The sequence below is a fragment of the Triticum aestivum genome, chromosome 2D, assembly GCF_018294505.1.
Source record: "Triticum aestivum cultivar Chinese Spring chromosome 2D, IWGSC CS RefSeq v2.1, whole genome shotgun sequence".
Classification (NCBI taxonomy): Eukaryota; Viridiplantae; Streptophyta; class Magnoliopsida; order Poales; family Poaceae; genus Triticum; species Triticum aestivum.
In genome coordinates this window covers 143418030-143433181 of record NC_057799.1, presented here as the reverse complement: position 1 = coordinate 143433181, position 15152 = coordinate 143418030, and the positions used below count along the sequence as shown (strand labels likewise).

Genomic DNA, 15152 nt, shown 5'->3' with positions numbered 1-15152 from the left:
ATTGGTGCATTGATTTTTGCAGCGTTAATGCTTTTTGCTGGTTGGTTCCATTATCACAAAGCCGCTCCCAGATTGGCCTGGTTCCAAGATGTAGAATACATGTAAATAGAGTATCCTATTTCCATAGGCTCGAATGACCCCTTCTCATAATAAGAATGTGCACGGTCTAGTTCGGTATGGAATGAACTTATTAGCGAACGTTTGGTATATGAAGATATTTATACCTCTTTTCACCGCGAGATCCGGGTCACAATTTGTATCGACTAAAGAAATAGTAGGAATCCCCAAAATGGCACATTCCTGAAGAGCTACGGGCGAGCGGCGGGAATCGAACCCGTATCTTCTCCTTGGCAAGGAGATATTTTACCATTGAACTACGCTCGCTACGGTATATATTTTGTATTAAAACACAATTTGCGTTCTGAATTGCTAGCTCTTCTCTTTCAGTATTATGAAATTCCATTCCCATTAGAATATTCATTGACAGATAATAAAAAATTCCATGAAAATGGATTATTCCATGAATTCCTCAAAGCGAGGCTCATCAAAATGAAAAATCTAAGACTACTACGTCATGCTTGCTTTTGGTACTCCAGAAAAGCAAATCTTGATCGAACCTATATTTGCCCAATGGACGGCAGTAAGCAGAGGCATTACAAAGGTATGTAAACTATAAAAACGAGTCAAAGTGGATTGGCCCACACTAGCACTTCCGAAGGGGTGGGCAATTAGCTAGAGCAATAGGTGCTGTAGCGAAACTCATTGCAAAAGAGGGTAAATCGGCCACTTTAAGATTACGATAACAAGTAACAAGTGTTTTATTCCAAGATTAAGTTATTACTGAACAAAGAAAAAATTTCATTATATTATAAAGGATGAGATCAATTCGGAAGCGCTTTTTCTTATTCTAGCAGACGGAATTCCTTTGGTCTAATTTAGGATTTTCAAATCTATTTTATTTTATCTAATTCTATCTACGCCCCAGGGGCTAGGTGATAAATTAAGCGGGCGAGCAGCGGGAATCGAACCCGTATCTTCTCCTTGGCAAGGAGATATTTTACCATTGAACTACGCTCGCTACGGTATATATTTTATAGCGTATGCGGGGGTCGACGAAGCGGAAGCGAGAATGTCGGCTTGAGTAACGAAAACATTGGTGAGAATCCAATGCCCCGAAAACCCAAGGTTCCCTCCGCAAGGTTCGTCCACGGAGGGTGAGTCAGGGCAAGAAATATTGAATGGTGATGTAGGCGGGGGTTTCCGAGGAATCCAAATAACCTCTGGTTTTTTCAGCTTTGGCGAGCATCGAGTATATCGAACCCATATGTCGTCTTGCCATGAGCAGATTGTATCCATTGGGAAAATATAGGTTCGATCAAGATTTGCTTTTCTAGAGTACCAAAGAATTTTTTTCTTCGTAAACAATCTTCTTGCTTACCATTAGCATCTTCTGGAACTTTTCTGGAACCAATCCACTTTTCTAGGAAGATGGAACATTTTGGGATAATGTACCCTGGGAGAACCCCTTGTTTTCTAAAAACACGGATTTGGCTCAGGATTGCCCTTTTTTAATTCCAGGGTTTCTCTGAATTTGGAAGTTACCACTTAGCAGGTGTCCAGGTAGGGCATTTCCCATTGATATAGGAACTTTTGTACCAGAAACAATAGTATCTCCAATTATAGCCCCTCTGGTAGCACTTAGTTTAGCCTTTGTTTCCTCTGTGCTGCATCTTCTTTAAAGATTCATCCAATGGAATCCCAACTCCCTTTCTTTTGGATTTCCATTCTATTGCTACAATAGTGCCTAAGGGCCCAAAAATTTCTCGAATAGGAATTCTAGGATTCCATTCTTTTATCGCACTGGGATGTTTTGAATTCTTGAATAAACCAATTCGAGAACAGTTGGATGCCGACAAAATCATAATTCGTACCCTTCCAATTTGGATTTTTTCTGCTATGTAAATAAATTGCGAATATGGTCCAAGTAATAAATGCCCAAGTTTCCTAGGAATTCCCGAAGTAATGTCTAAACCCAAGGATTTCACAAATCAAAGATAAAGGATTCCAGACTTCTTTGGTGTTAAGGTGGTAGCTGTGAATAGCCATCGACTACCTGGAAAAGGTAGAAGAATAGGACCTATTCTGGGCTCCTTACTTTAGTGTATGTAGGTAACATAAGATGTACGATAAAAAATGTATAATAATTAGTAAGTCTTTAATTTTGCATTGGATTAAGGGTTCCAATTTTGAAAATATGAGTAAAGGATCTATGGATGAAGATACAAAAAAGTTGATTTCCAATCGTAACTAAATCTTCTTAAAATAAGGAATAAGGAAGCCAAATAGCTAAACAACGATAGTTTTGGTTTACTAGAACCATCCGCATATTGTGGTATAAACATAACCACCTTAATGAATTAACTGATTTGTTTTACTTATTAAAATAAAAATCTTAAAAAACTAAAATTTGACCTGTTTTCTTTTAATATCCTTTTCAAATCTCCAATCCACAACGGGTAAATCTATCGGACATACGCGAACACATACTTCACAAGCAATACATTTACCAAATTCAAAGTGGATTCGCAAGTTTGGTTAATTTAGTTTGTTTTTTACTGTATCAGCACCTAGTTCATTACTCTTGATAGAGAGGGAGGATCTGCCTTTTTAGATTTCTTTTTCTATTTATTTTTCCATCTAGGATTAGAACCATGGGGAAGAAGCACACTTGAAGAGCAGTACAACGGGGAGTTGTATGCTGCGTTCGGGAAGGATGAATCGCTCCCGAAAAGGAGTCTTTGTCTTTCCCGAATGCTAAGGAGAAGAAGAGGATTGAGTCAAAAGAAAAAGCTATTTTGGAGTTTTATCAACAATTTGCTTGTGTAGGTGGGGACCTGGTATTTTCGGAGTCTTGGAAAAACGGGCGCCATGAAAGTACATGCCACTCAACCAAAGAAAGATAATGGAAAGTTGCCCAAAATGAGCACTAAAGACTTTTCGAGAATTGAAAAGACGATAGCCAATTTATTGGCTAATTCGAATTCGTCTGTACAATTCGTAAAATTCTTTCTTATTTCTTATTGTTGAAATCCAAAATTAAAGTCTCTTGGCAAATGAATCTATATTATTCCATTCCAATTTCTTCCCGAAACTTCCCAAGAAAAATCCCGAATTGGATCCAAAATTGACGGGTTAATGTGAGCTTGTTTCAAAGAGAGGAGGACGGGTTATTCACATTTAATTTGATGGTCAGAGGCAAATTGAAAGCTAAGCAGTAATTAAGACCCCCGGGGGAAAATAGGGATGTCTCCTACGTTACCCATAATATGTGGAAGCTGATCAGAAAAATACATGAAAAAGAAAGGAGGTAGATTTTTTTTGGATTTATGGTTAAAGAAGAAAAAGAAGAAAACAGGGGTTCTGTTGAATTTCAAGTATTCAGTTTCACCAATAAGATACGGAGACTTGCTTTATCTGATTAGAGCGGAAAGGACCCACGGAATTTTTACTCTTATAACGCGAATTGAATCTATTCGATTCACTCTTATGAAGCAACAAGAAAAAGAGATCACTCGAGGATCCAATATCTTATTCCACGAAGGAAGTATCATGAAAATCCTTGATTTAGTTTCGAGTAATAAACTAATAAAACCTTAATCAAAATTGCTCAGGATACCCTCTTTTAGCTGCTAGGTCTATTTCTTAGTTCAAGATCCCTCTTACTAACTGGAATAAAAGAATTAGTAGATCTGTTCCGCCCAAAATGGGAATGGGCGCTAGGGTTATGAACTTATAATCATGGAATCGACTCGGTCATCAGATTATAAGTTCATTCCATACCGAACCAGACCGTGCACATTCTTATTATGAGAAGGGTCAAATGGGATACATCAAACTCGCATGTCCCATGACTCATGTGTGGTATTTGAAAGGTCTTAGGAATGTTTCCGATAGAAATGGTTTGCTTTTGCACATCGAAACCAAAAATTAATCTCGCAGATATAGTCATTGGTTTAGTTTTTTTATACTAATTAAAACTTGCTATCTATGGAGCAATATGGATAAAAGAAAGTAAGTATTTATCCGGGAAGCGTCCGCCAAGATCCAATTTATTTAAACCCATATTAAAATTCTATCATATGAATGAAACATCGTTTGAAAAAGACGACTAAACAAGTTTGCTTAAAACTTATTTATTCTTAAATTTCCACCCTCAACGGATGGCTCGAGATGATCAGCCAATATTTTATTGTGAATAATTCCGACAACCTCAGGAGAAAAAAAGGCATTTACTTATTATAGAGATGGTGCGATTTGACTCTTTTTTTTGCTTTTTTTAGCCCTACCTATACCTCAGTCTTACGAAAAAGAGAGGGGGCATCTCATGGAAAACCCTTTTCGTTTCGCTTAGCCCTATCAGGTATTTTAGTGATAGGTTCTGTAGGAACTGGACGATCCTATTTGGTCAAATACCTAACGAAAAATTACGATTTTCCTACCGAGACAGAATTTAGAACTTGCTATCCTCTTGCCTAATAGGCAAAGATTGACCTGTGTAGAAAGACTGATTCATTCGGATCGATATGAGGACCCAACTCCAAATTGAAGTGACTCGTCTTCGAATCTACTTTGGTTGGAGTTCGAAAAAGGAATAAAAATAAAGTAAATTCAAGGAAGAGCTTTCTTTTTTTTAACAGCCCCTTGGCAGGTCGTGGAATGCTTTTGTTCTCCACGGAGACTTTCTTCACATTTGGAATTACACAAAAAAGATTTTTCATCGGAAAGAGGTCTACGAAGAATTTTGGGAAAACGTCGATGTTTGCTGGCTTATTTGGCAAAGAAAAGGCTACGCCTTGAACCGCTCGGCCATCTCTCCTACATAACTTATTATGGAAAATAAACTGAGTGAATAGCGAGTTTCTTATTCCTGCAGTACAGGTACAACCGCAACCACTCGGGGGTTCCATAGTTCTATTGGAAAAATTCCTTTTGATCTAAGTGAATACCCAAAATTGTAGTCATTTTATTTCTATCTTTCCAGACATAACCAAAGAATGGAAAAGATTCCTCAAGAGTCTCGGGTCACCTTGCCCTTTTTGATTGAGAATTGTATCTGTGGCTACTGCGAGCGGAACGAGCAGGATGAGCTTTGGATGAATCGATCTATTATCGGGCAATCTTATTGGGAATAACAAGGGCTTCCCTGAATACCCAAAGTTTCATATCTGAAGCAAGTTTTTCGGATAGGCCCTGAAAGGAGATGAAAGGCTGAAATGCCAACGGACCTCTGTCTATTCTCTAATTCACCCGATCCGATAGTACCCGTTTTTGGAACGTCCAGTGCCAAAGTCACTAAATGGGTAAGTCACCAATCCAATCCCTTGGATCAGTCGTGGTCTTCTAGACTCTACCAAGAGTCTGGACGAATTTGTTGTTTCATCCAAATGTGTAAAAGATCATAGTCGCACAGAGTTGGATCAGAATAAGGAATAAAAGTCAATTCGTTCGAAATGAGACAAAGAAAAGAGTTTAAAGACGACTCAAAAATTTTGGAAGGATTTTGCCTTCGAAGTTTTCTTTTCTCTCAAAAAACCCTTTCCCAAACTGTACAAGCTTCTTCCAAAGCATACGGCTTTCTAGATGTATATGACGACAATTCCTGTCTTCTTTTCCACATCATAATTTTCTTCTTCTTTCTATTTTCTTCCTCTTTCTTTCTCTATCTATATATAGAACCCTCGTGTCATTTCTTCTTTTTGGTCTCATATAATTAAGGAATTATATACATATAAAATCCAATATAATTTCGCCTATAAAAGAAGGATTGCTTTTCCTTGGTAATATATAGGAAGAAGGGGTCATCTTTTTCTTTTTTAGGGATAGGAAAATTTCGTCAATATGGTTCATTTTATATATAGCATAACAATCTTGGGCAAGAGTTTATGATCATATGTTTTAAAATCCAAAATGAAAAAACAAGGAAACATGTTGATTATAGAAAAATTAGGAGGAACCTAGAATTAGAGTCTTATGGGCAAGGACTTATTTTTTCCAAAAGATTAGATTCATAGTTTAAAAAAGGATACGGAAATATGAAAATAAGAGCTTCCGTTCATAAAATTTGTACAAAATGTCGACTGATTCGTAGGCCTGGACGTATCTCACAGGGGGATTTAAAAAACCCCGTGAATTAACTTGGGTCACAGGTGTGGTTTTGGCTGTGTTGACTGCATCATTTGGTGTAACTGGTTATTCTTTGCCTTGGGATCAAATTGGCGCTTCCTCACCGTGTTGAGAAAACTTTTCTTCTTCCAATTCTTCTTTTCTTCATTCAACTCAGTTCAAAAAAGATACCTCAAAATACTTCAATTGGTACGCGCAAGAAATAGGCCAATTCGGCAGCTTTTTGTTCAATTTCTCGTGGAGTAAAAAAATTAAATAGAATCTATAGTATTCATATAGAATAAGAATAAAAATTAAGACAATAAACTGCGGATCGAAACATCGAGAAATTGTGCATATAGAAAACTCTAAATAAAGAAAAAAAGGAGACCCATGCCATGATTTTCAAATCTTTTGGAATGGGTGATTCGAACGCTAAACAAAGAGGGGTAGCGATCTATTCTTCGTTTTTTCCAAATTGGCCAAGTTACCCATTGCATATTGGCATTGCTCTCCCACAACCCCGTTTTCACGGTTTAGGCTGCTCCCATTTCGCTCGCCGCGAGGGTCATCGGTTCAAATCCGATAGTCGGCTTTTTTTTCTCTATCGATGTTTTATGAACAAGAATCTCTTTTTTTCGAATTAAATGGAGAATCCAGGATCTTTTATGTTTTTTACCTTACAATTTTGCTAGATACAAAACAAGATTTTTTTTACAGACCAGAGGGGCTATCTAAATCCTAAAGTAAAGGCGAGCGATCGAAGTAGAAGTACCAACGGCTCAGTGTCATGAACCTTCTCCATCTGAGAACGTCCAATGCCAAAGTCACTGAATGGGTAAGTCACCAATCCAATCCCTTTGACAAATCGAATGTCATCTCCTATGTCAATAAGACCAAAGGGATGGATATTAAATGATAGGAAGTGCTATGAAGTGAAATAGAATGAAATAGAGCGACTTTGGGCTTCCCTATGAATTGAGGCATGGAACGGAGCCACAAGCCAGAAAGACAAAAAAAAGATTCTAAGAAATCAAAAAAAGGAAAAATTGGGTCTATGTTCAACGGAAAAAAATTCTCAAGAGCAAGGAAAAGTATTTTGAATTTTCCATTTTTGTTAAAAAAAACTAAAAACTGTTCGTGATCTCAGAAAATATTTGAAAATTTCAAATAATGTTCGTGTTTTTCGTATTTTGTTCGTTTTTCAGAAATTGTTGCTTTTGGAAAAATTGTTCGCCTTTTTGGAAATTGTTTGGGATTTGTAAATTTTGTTTGTGTTTCATTTTTAAATGGGAACTACAAAAGATCTTCACTTTCCAAATAAACTGGAATAAAAAATGCGGCATTTCAAAATTGCTCGCAATTTTCAAGAAATGTTTTCCAAATCTCGACGCTGATATATAAAGTTTTGCACCTGGATGTTCAGTTTGTGTTGTGTAGGGTAGTGGTTAATGGCTCGCGGTTGGACCGTGAGGTCAGAGCAACTCCAATGCGCCGACCCATTTCGTCTGCGCGTGTCTGTTTGGGTCGCCTCAGACAAAAAAGTCGGCCCAACGTGCATACCCAAACGGACGCGCGCCCGCTTTTCGTCCGCCTGCCGACCCATTCCCGGCCCAATTTTGAGCCTAATTTGCATCGGCGCGGACACGGGGCGAAAGCACGCGGCGCGCACCTACTCCTCCCCCTAGCCCGCCTGTCAGTGGCAAAGCACCAGCATTGCCCTCCAATTTCCCAAAACCTCCCGCCCCGCTCGTGCTCCCGGCCGCTCGCCATGGACGACGCCCTCGATGCCGCCGCCGGTCTTGCCTCCCTCACCTCTGCCCCGTCCGGCAAAGGCAAGCCCCGCGCCCCCCCCCCCGCATGATGAGCAAAAAGGACTCAAGGGAGGAGAAGAGCCGGCAAGACAAGGAAGAGCAAATGAACGTCTTCATGGAGATCCAAAGGAGGAGGCTTGAGATGGAGGCGGAGAAGCAAGTCAGGACGCTTGATATGGAGCCGGAGAAGCAAGCCAATATGCGAGGCCGCCAGTGCCGAGACCAAGGTGAAAGAAGTGGCGCTCGCTAGCATGATGACGGGGGTGGAGATCATGAAGGTGGACCAGAACACCGTGTCGCCGAGGAAGAGGTCATGGTTCGAGAAGATGCAGTCCGACTTGCTCAAGTTCGACGACGAGTGATCTATGGCGGCGAGCGCCATCCCTTTTATGTATGCCGACAAGTGTGCTGGCATGACCACATCCAAGATGGCGTGGTCGAATTCCCGCCCCTTTTGTATGTTGGCATGTGTGTCGGCCGCTGGCAAGTGCGCCAACATGAACTGTGTGATAGTTTTTTTGGAGGCTGGCATGGTGCCGGCATGAACTTTGGGCGACGGCACGGCCACTGGCATGATCTATGGCCGCGGGCCTTTCAAATTTGTGTGCGGAAATGAAATGGGTCGCAGGCGTTGAGCGCACGACCGACCCAAAAGAAACACAGGGCGAACGCCGAGTGGGAGGCCAACCCAAATGGACGAAAAGCGGACAAAATCGCCGTCCGTTTGGGTCGGTGCATTGGAGTTGCTCTCAGGAGATCGATTCCTGGGACGGGCAGCTGTTTTTCAACTTTTTTTGTGCCGCGCAGTGATACGTCTCTGTCGTATCTATAATTGTTGATTGTTTCATGCCAATATCTACAACTTTCATATACTTTTGGCAACTTTTTATATTATTTTTGGGACTAACATATTGATCCAGTGCCCACTGTCAGTTCCTGTTTGTTGCATGTTTTTTTGTTTCGCAGAATATCCATACCAAACAAAGTCCAAATGCGATAAAAACTTACAGAGATTGTTTTGGAATATATGTGATTTTTGGGAAAAAGAATCAACCCGAGACGATGCCCGAGGGGCCCACAAGCCTTAGGGGCACGCCCCCCTACCATGGGCGCACCTGGGAGGCTTGTGATCACCCTGTAAAGCGGTTAGTGCCCTTCTTCGGCCGCAAGAAAGATAATACCTGGATAAAAATCTTGTTAAAATTTCAGCCCAATTGGAGTTACGGATCTCCGGGAATTTAAGAAACGATGAAAGGGCAGAAAATGGGAACGCAGAAACAGAAGGAAACAAAGAGAGAGAGAGAGAGAGAGAGAGAGAGAGAGAGAGAGAGAGAGAGAGAGAGAGAGAGCGAGAGAGCGAGAGAGAGAGATCCAATCTCAGAGGGGCTCTCCGCCGCCATGGAGACCATGGACCAGAGGGGAAACCCTCCTCCCATCTAGGGGGAGGTCAAGGAAGAAGAAGAAGGAGGGGGGCTCTCTCCCCCTCTCTCCCGGTGGCGCCGGAACGCCGCCGGGGCAATCATCGTGTGACGACGATCTACTCCAACAACTTTGTCATCTTCACCAACACCTCCATCACCTTCCCCCATCTATCTAAAGCGGTCCACTCTCCCACAACCCGTTGTACTCTCTACTTAAACATGGTGCTTTATGCTTCATATTATTATCCAATGATGTGTTGCCATCCTATGATGTCTGAGTAGATTTTTGTTGTCCTATCGATGATTGGTGAATTGCTATGATTGGTTTAATTTGCTCATGATTATGTTGTTGTCCTTTGGTGCCCATCATATGAGTGCGCGTGTGGATCACACCATAGGGTTAGTTATATGTTGATAGGACTATGTATTGGAGGGCAAGGGTGATAGCAGCTTCAGCCTATCATAGAAATTGATGCATACCGGATTGAAGGGGGACAATATATCTTAATGCTATGGTTGGGTGTTACCTTAATGAACATTAGTAGTTGCGGATGCTTGCTAATAGTTCCAACCATAAGCGCATAGAATTCCAAGTAAGGGATGACATGCTAGCAGTGGCCTCTCCCATAAAACTTGCTATCGGTCTAGTAACGTAGTCAATTGCTTAGGGACAATTCCGCAACTCCTACCACCACTTTTCTACACTCACTATACTAACTTATTGAAGGAAATATGCCCTAGAGGCAATAATAAAGTTGTTATTTATATTTCCTTATATCATGATGAATGTTTATTATTCATGCTAGAATTGTATAAATCAGAAACTTGATACATGTGTGAATACATAGACAGAACAAAGTGTCCCTAGTATGCCTCTACTTGACTAGCTCGTTAATCAAAGATGGTAAAGTTTCCTGACCATAGACATGTGTTGTCATTTGATGAACGGGATCACAACATTAGGAGAATGATGTGATGGACAAGACCCACCCTTTAGCTTAGCATAATGATCGTTAAGTTTTATTGCTATTGCTTTCTTCATGACTTATACATATTCCTTTGACTATGAGATTATGCAACTCCCGAATACCGGAGGAATACCTTGTGTGCTATCAAACGTCACAACGTAACTGGGTGATCATAAAGATGCTCTACAGGTATCTCCGAAGGTGTTTGTTAGGTTGGCATAGATCGAGATTAGGATTTGTCACTCCGAGTATCGAAGAGGTATCTCTGGGCCCTCTCGGTAATGCACATCATGATAAGCCTTGCAAGCAATGTGACTAATGAGTTAGTTGCGGGATGATGCATTACGGAACGAGTAAAGAGGCTTGCCGGTAACGAGATTGAACTAGGTATGAAGATACCGACGATCGAATCTCGGGCAAGTAACATACCGATGACAAAGGGAATGACGTATGTTGTCATTGCGGTTTGACCGATAAAGATCTTCATAGAATATGTAGAACCAATATGAGCATCCAGGTTCCGCTGTTGGTTATTGATCGGAGTTATGTGTTTTGGTGCCCGAAGATTGCACGGAGTCCCGGATAAGATCACGGACATGACGAGGAGTCTCGAAATGGTGGAGAGGCAAAGATTGATATATTGGACGATAGTATTCAGACACCGGAATGGTTTCGGAGTGTTTAGGGTATTTATCGGAGTACCGAGGGGTTACCGGAACCCCCCGGGGAAAGTAATTGGCCTCATGGGCCATATGGGAGAGAGAGGGCAGCCCACAAGGGGGTGGCGCCCCCCACCATGGGGAGTCCGAATTGGACAAGGGGAGGGGGTGCGGCCCCCTTTTCCTTCTCCCACTCCCTCTCCTTCCCCCTTTCCCCCTCCGAAAGAAGGAAGGGGGGCCGAATAGGACTATGAGTCCAAGTGGGATTCCCCCCACTTGGCGCGCCCCCTAGGCCGGCCTCCTCCCCTCTCCTCCTTTATATACGGGGGCAGGGGGCACCTCTAGGCAGATCAATTGTTTCTTAGCCGTGTGCGGTGCCCCCCTCCACCGTTTACTACTCCGGTCATATTGTCGTAGTGCTTAGGCGAAGGCCTGCGCGGAACACATCACCATCACCGTCAGCACGCTGTCGTGCTGACGAAACACACCCTCGACACTTTGCTGGATCAAGAGTTCGAGGGACGTCATCGAGCTGAACGTGTGTAGAACTCGGAGGTGCCGTACGTTCAGTGCTTGATCAGTTGAATCGAGAAGACGTTCGACTACATCAACCGCGTTAAGCTAACGCTTCCACTTTCGGTCTACGAGGGTATGTGGACACACTCTCCCCCTCTCGTTGCTATGCATATCCTAGATAGATCTTGTGTGATCATAGGAATTTTTTTGAAATTGCATGCTACGTTCCCCAACAGTGGCATTCGAGCCAGGTCTATGCGTAGATGATATGCACAAGTAGAACACAAAGAGTTGTGGGCGATCATAGTCATACTGCTTACCACCAACGTCTTATTTTGATTTGGCGGTATTGTTGGATGAAGCGGCCCAGACCAACCTTACATGACAATGTTCATGAGACCGGTTCCACCGATAGACATGCAACTTGTTTTTCATAAAGGTGGCTGGCGGGTGTCTGTTTCTCCAACTTTAGTTGAATCGAATTTGACTACGACCGGTCCTTGTTGAAGGTTAAAACAACAAACTTGATGAAACATCGTTGTGGTTTGATGCGTAGGTAAGAACGGTTCTTACTAGAAGCCCGTAGTAGCCACGTAAAACTTGCAACAACAAAGTAGAGGACGTCTAACTTGTTTTTGCAGGGCATGTTGTAATGTGATATGGTCAAGACATGATGTGATATACGTTATTGTATGAGATGATCATGTTTCATAAAAGTTATCGGCAATTGGCAGGAGCCTTATGGTTGTCGCTTTATTGTATGAAATGCAATCGCCATGTAATTGCTTTACTTTATCACTATGCGTTAGTGATAGTTGTAGAAGCAATAGTTGGCGAGACGACAACGGCGCTACGATGGAGATCAAGGTGTCAAGCCGGTGACGATGGAGATTATGATGGTGCTTTGGAGATGGAGGTCAAAGGCACAAGATAATGATGGCCATATCATGTCACATATTTTGATTGCATGTGATGTTTATCTTTTTATGCATCTTATTTTGCTTAGTACGGTGGTAGCATTATAAGATGATCCCTCACTAAAATTTCAAGGTATAAGTGTTCTCCTTGAGTATGCACCGTTGCGACAGTTCGTCATGCCGAGACACCACGTGATGATCGGGTGTGGTAAGCTCTACGTTCACATACAGCGGGTGCAAGACAGTTTTGCACATGCGGAATACTCGGGTTAAACTTGACGAGCCTAGCATGTACATACATGGCCTCGGAACACTGAGACCGAAAGGTCGAACGTGAATCATATAGTAGATATGATCAACATAGAGATGTTCACCATTGAAAACTACTCCATCTCACGTGATGATTGGACATGGTTTATATGGATCACGTGATCATTTAGATGACTCGAGGGATGTCTATCTAAGTGGGAGTTCTTGAGTAATATGATTAATTGAACTTAAATTTATCATGAACTTAGTCCTGATAGTTTTTGCATATGTATGTTGAAGATCAATGGCCCGTGCTACCGTTCCCTTGAATTTTAATGCATTCCTAGAGAAAGCTAAGTTGAAAGATGATGGTAGCAACTACACGGACTGGGTCCGTAACTTGAGGATTATCCTCGTTGCTGCACAGAAGAATTACGTCCTTGATGCACCGCTAGGTGCAAGGCCTGCTGCAGGAGCAACTGCTGACGTTATGAACGTCTGGCAAGCTAAATTTGATGACTACTCGATAGTTCTGGGTGCCATGCTTTACGGCTTCGAATCAGGACTTCAAAGATGTTTTGAATGTCATGGAGCATATGAGATGTTCCAGGAGTTGAAGTTAATATTTCAAGCAAATGCTCGAGTTGAGAGATATGAAGTCTCCAACAAGTTCTATAACTGCAAGATGGAGGAGAACAGTTCTGTCAGTGAACACATACTCAGAATGTCTGGGTACCATAACCACTTGACTTAGCTGGGAGTTAATCTTCCGGATGATAGTGTCTTTGACAGAGTTCTTCAATCACTGCTACCAAGCTACAAAGGCTTCATGATGAAGTATAATATGCAAGGGATGAACAAGACGATTCCCGTGCTCTTCGCAATGCTCAAGGCTGCGGAGGTAGAAATCAAGAAGGAGCATCAAGTTGATGGTTAACAAGAAAAAGGGCAAAGGAAAGAAGGGGAACTTCAAGAAGAATAGCAAGCAAGTTGCTGCTCCCGGGAAGAAGCCCAAGTCTGGACCTAAGCCTGAAACTGAGTGCTTCTACTGCAAAGGGACTGGTCACTGGAATCGGAACTGCCCCAAGTATTTGGCGGATAAGAAGGATGGCAAAGTGAAAGGTATATTTGATATACATGTTATTGATGTGTACCTTACTAATGCTCGTAGTAGCGCCTGGGTATTTGATACTAGTTCTGTTGCTCATATTTGCAACTCGAAACATGGGCTACGGATTAAACAAAGATTGGCTAAGGACGAGGTGACGATGCACGTCGGAAATGGTTCCAAGGTCGATGTGATCGCCGTCGGCATGCTACCACTACATCTACCTTCGGGATTAGTTTTAGACCTGAATAATTGTTATTTGGTGCCAGCGTTAAGCATGAACATTATATCTGGATCTTGTTTGATGCGAGACGGTTATTCATTTGAGTCAGAGAATGATGGTTATTCTATTATATGAGTAATATCTTTTATGGTCATGCACCCCTGATGAGTTGTCTATTTTTGTTGAATCTCGATCGTGGTGATACAGATATTCATAATATTAATGCCAAAAGATGCAAAGTTAATAATGATAGTGCAACATATTTGTGGCACTGCTGTTTAGGTCATATTGGTGTAAAGTGCATGAAGAAACTCCATGCAGATGGGCTTTTGGAATCACTTGATGCTTGCGAACCATGCCTCATGGGCAAGATGACTAAGACTCCATTCTTCGAAAAAATGGAGCGAGCCACTGACTTATTGGAAATAATACATACTGATGTATGCGGTCCGATGAGTGTTGAGGCTCGCGGCGAGTATCGTTATTTTCTGACCTTCATAGATGATTTGAGCAGATATGGGTATATCTACTTAATGAAACATAAGTCTGGAACATTTGAAAAGTTCAAAGAATTTCAGAGTGAAGTGGAAAATCATCATAACAAGATAATAAAGTTTCTACGATCTGATCGCGGAGGCGAATATTTGAGTTACAATTTTGATCTTCATTTAATACAATGTGGAATAGTTTTGCAACTCATGCCACCTGGAACACCACAGCATAATGGTGTGTCCGAATGCCGTAACCGTACTTTATTAGATATGGTGCGATCTATGATGTCTCTTACCGATTTACCACTATCGTTTTGGGGTTATGCATTAGAGACAACTGCATTCATGTTAAATAGGGCACCATATAAATCCGTTGAGGCAACACCATATGAACTGTGGTTTGGCAAGAAACCTAAGCTATCGTTTCTTAAAGTTTGGGGTTGTGATGCTTATGTGAAAAAGCTTCAGCCTGATAAGCTCGAACCCAAATCGGAGAAGTACGTCTTCATAGGATACCCAAAAGAAACTGTTGCGTACACCTTCTATCAAAGATCCGAAGGCAAGATATTTGTTGCTAAGAATGGATTCTTTCTAGAGAAGGAGTTTCTCTCGAAAGAAGTGAGT

At 41.7% G+C, this 15152-nt stretch overlaps 2 non-coding genes across 2 annotated transcripts; both read right to left on the bottom strand.

Annotated features, from left to right (window-relative positions):
• Positions 1-313: 313 nt before the first annotated feature.
• Positions 314-384, bottom strand: TRNAG-GCC (transfer RNA glycine (anticodon GCC)). The gene has a single exon. It is a non-coding gene; the product is annotated as a tRNA-Gly (tRNA).
• Positions 385-1007: 623 nt separating this feature from the next.
• On the bottom strand, positions 1008-1078 carry TRNAG-GCC (transfer RNA glycine (anticodon GCC)). Its single transcript has one exon. It is a non-coding gene; the product is annotated as a tRNA-Gly (tRNA).
• Positions 1079-15152: the final 14074 nt, after the last annotated feature.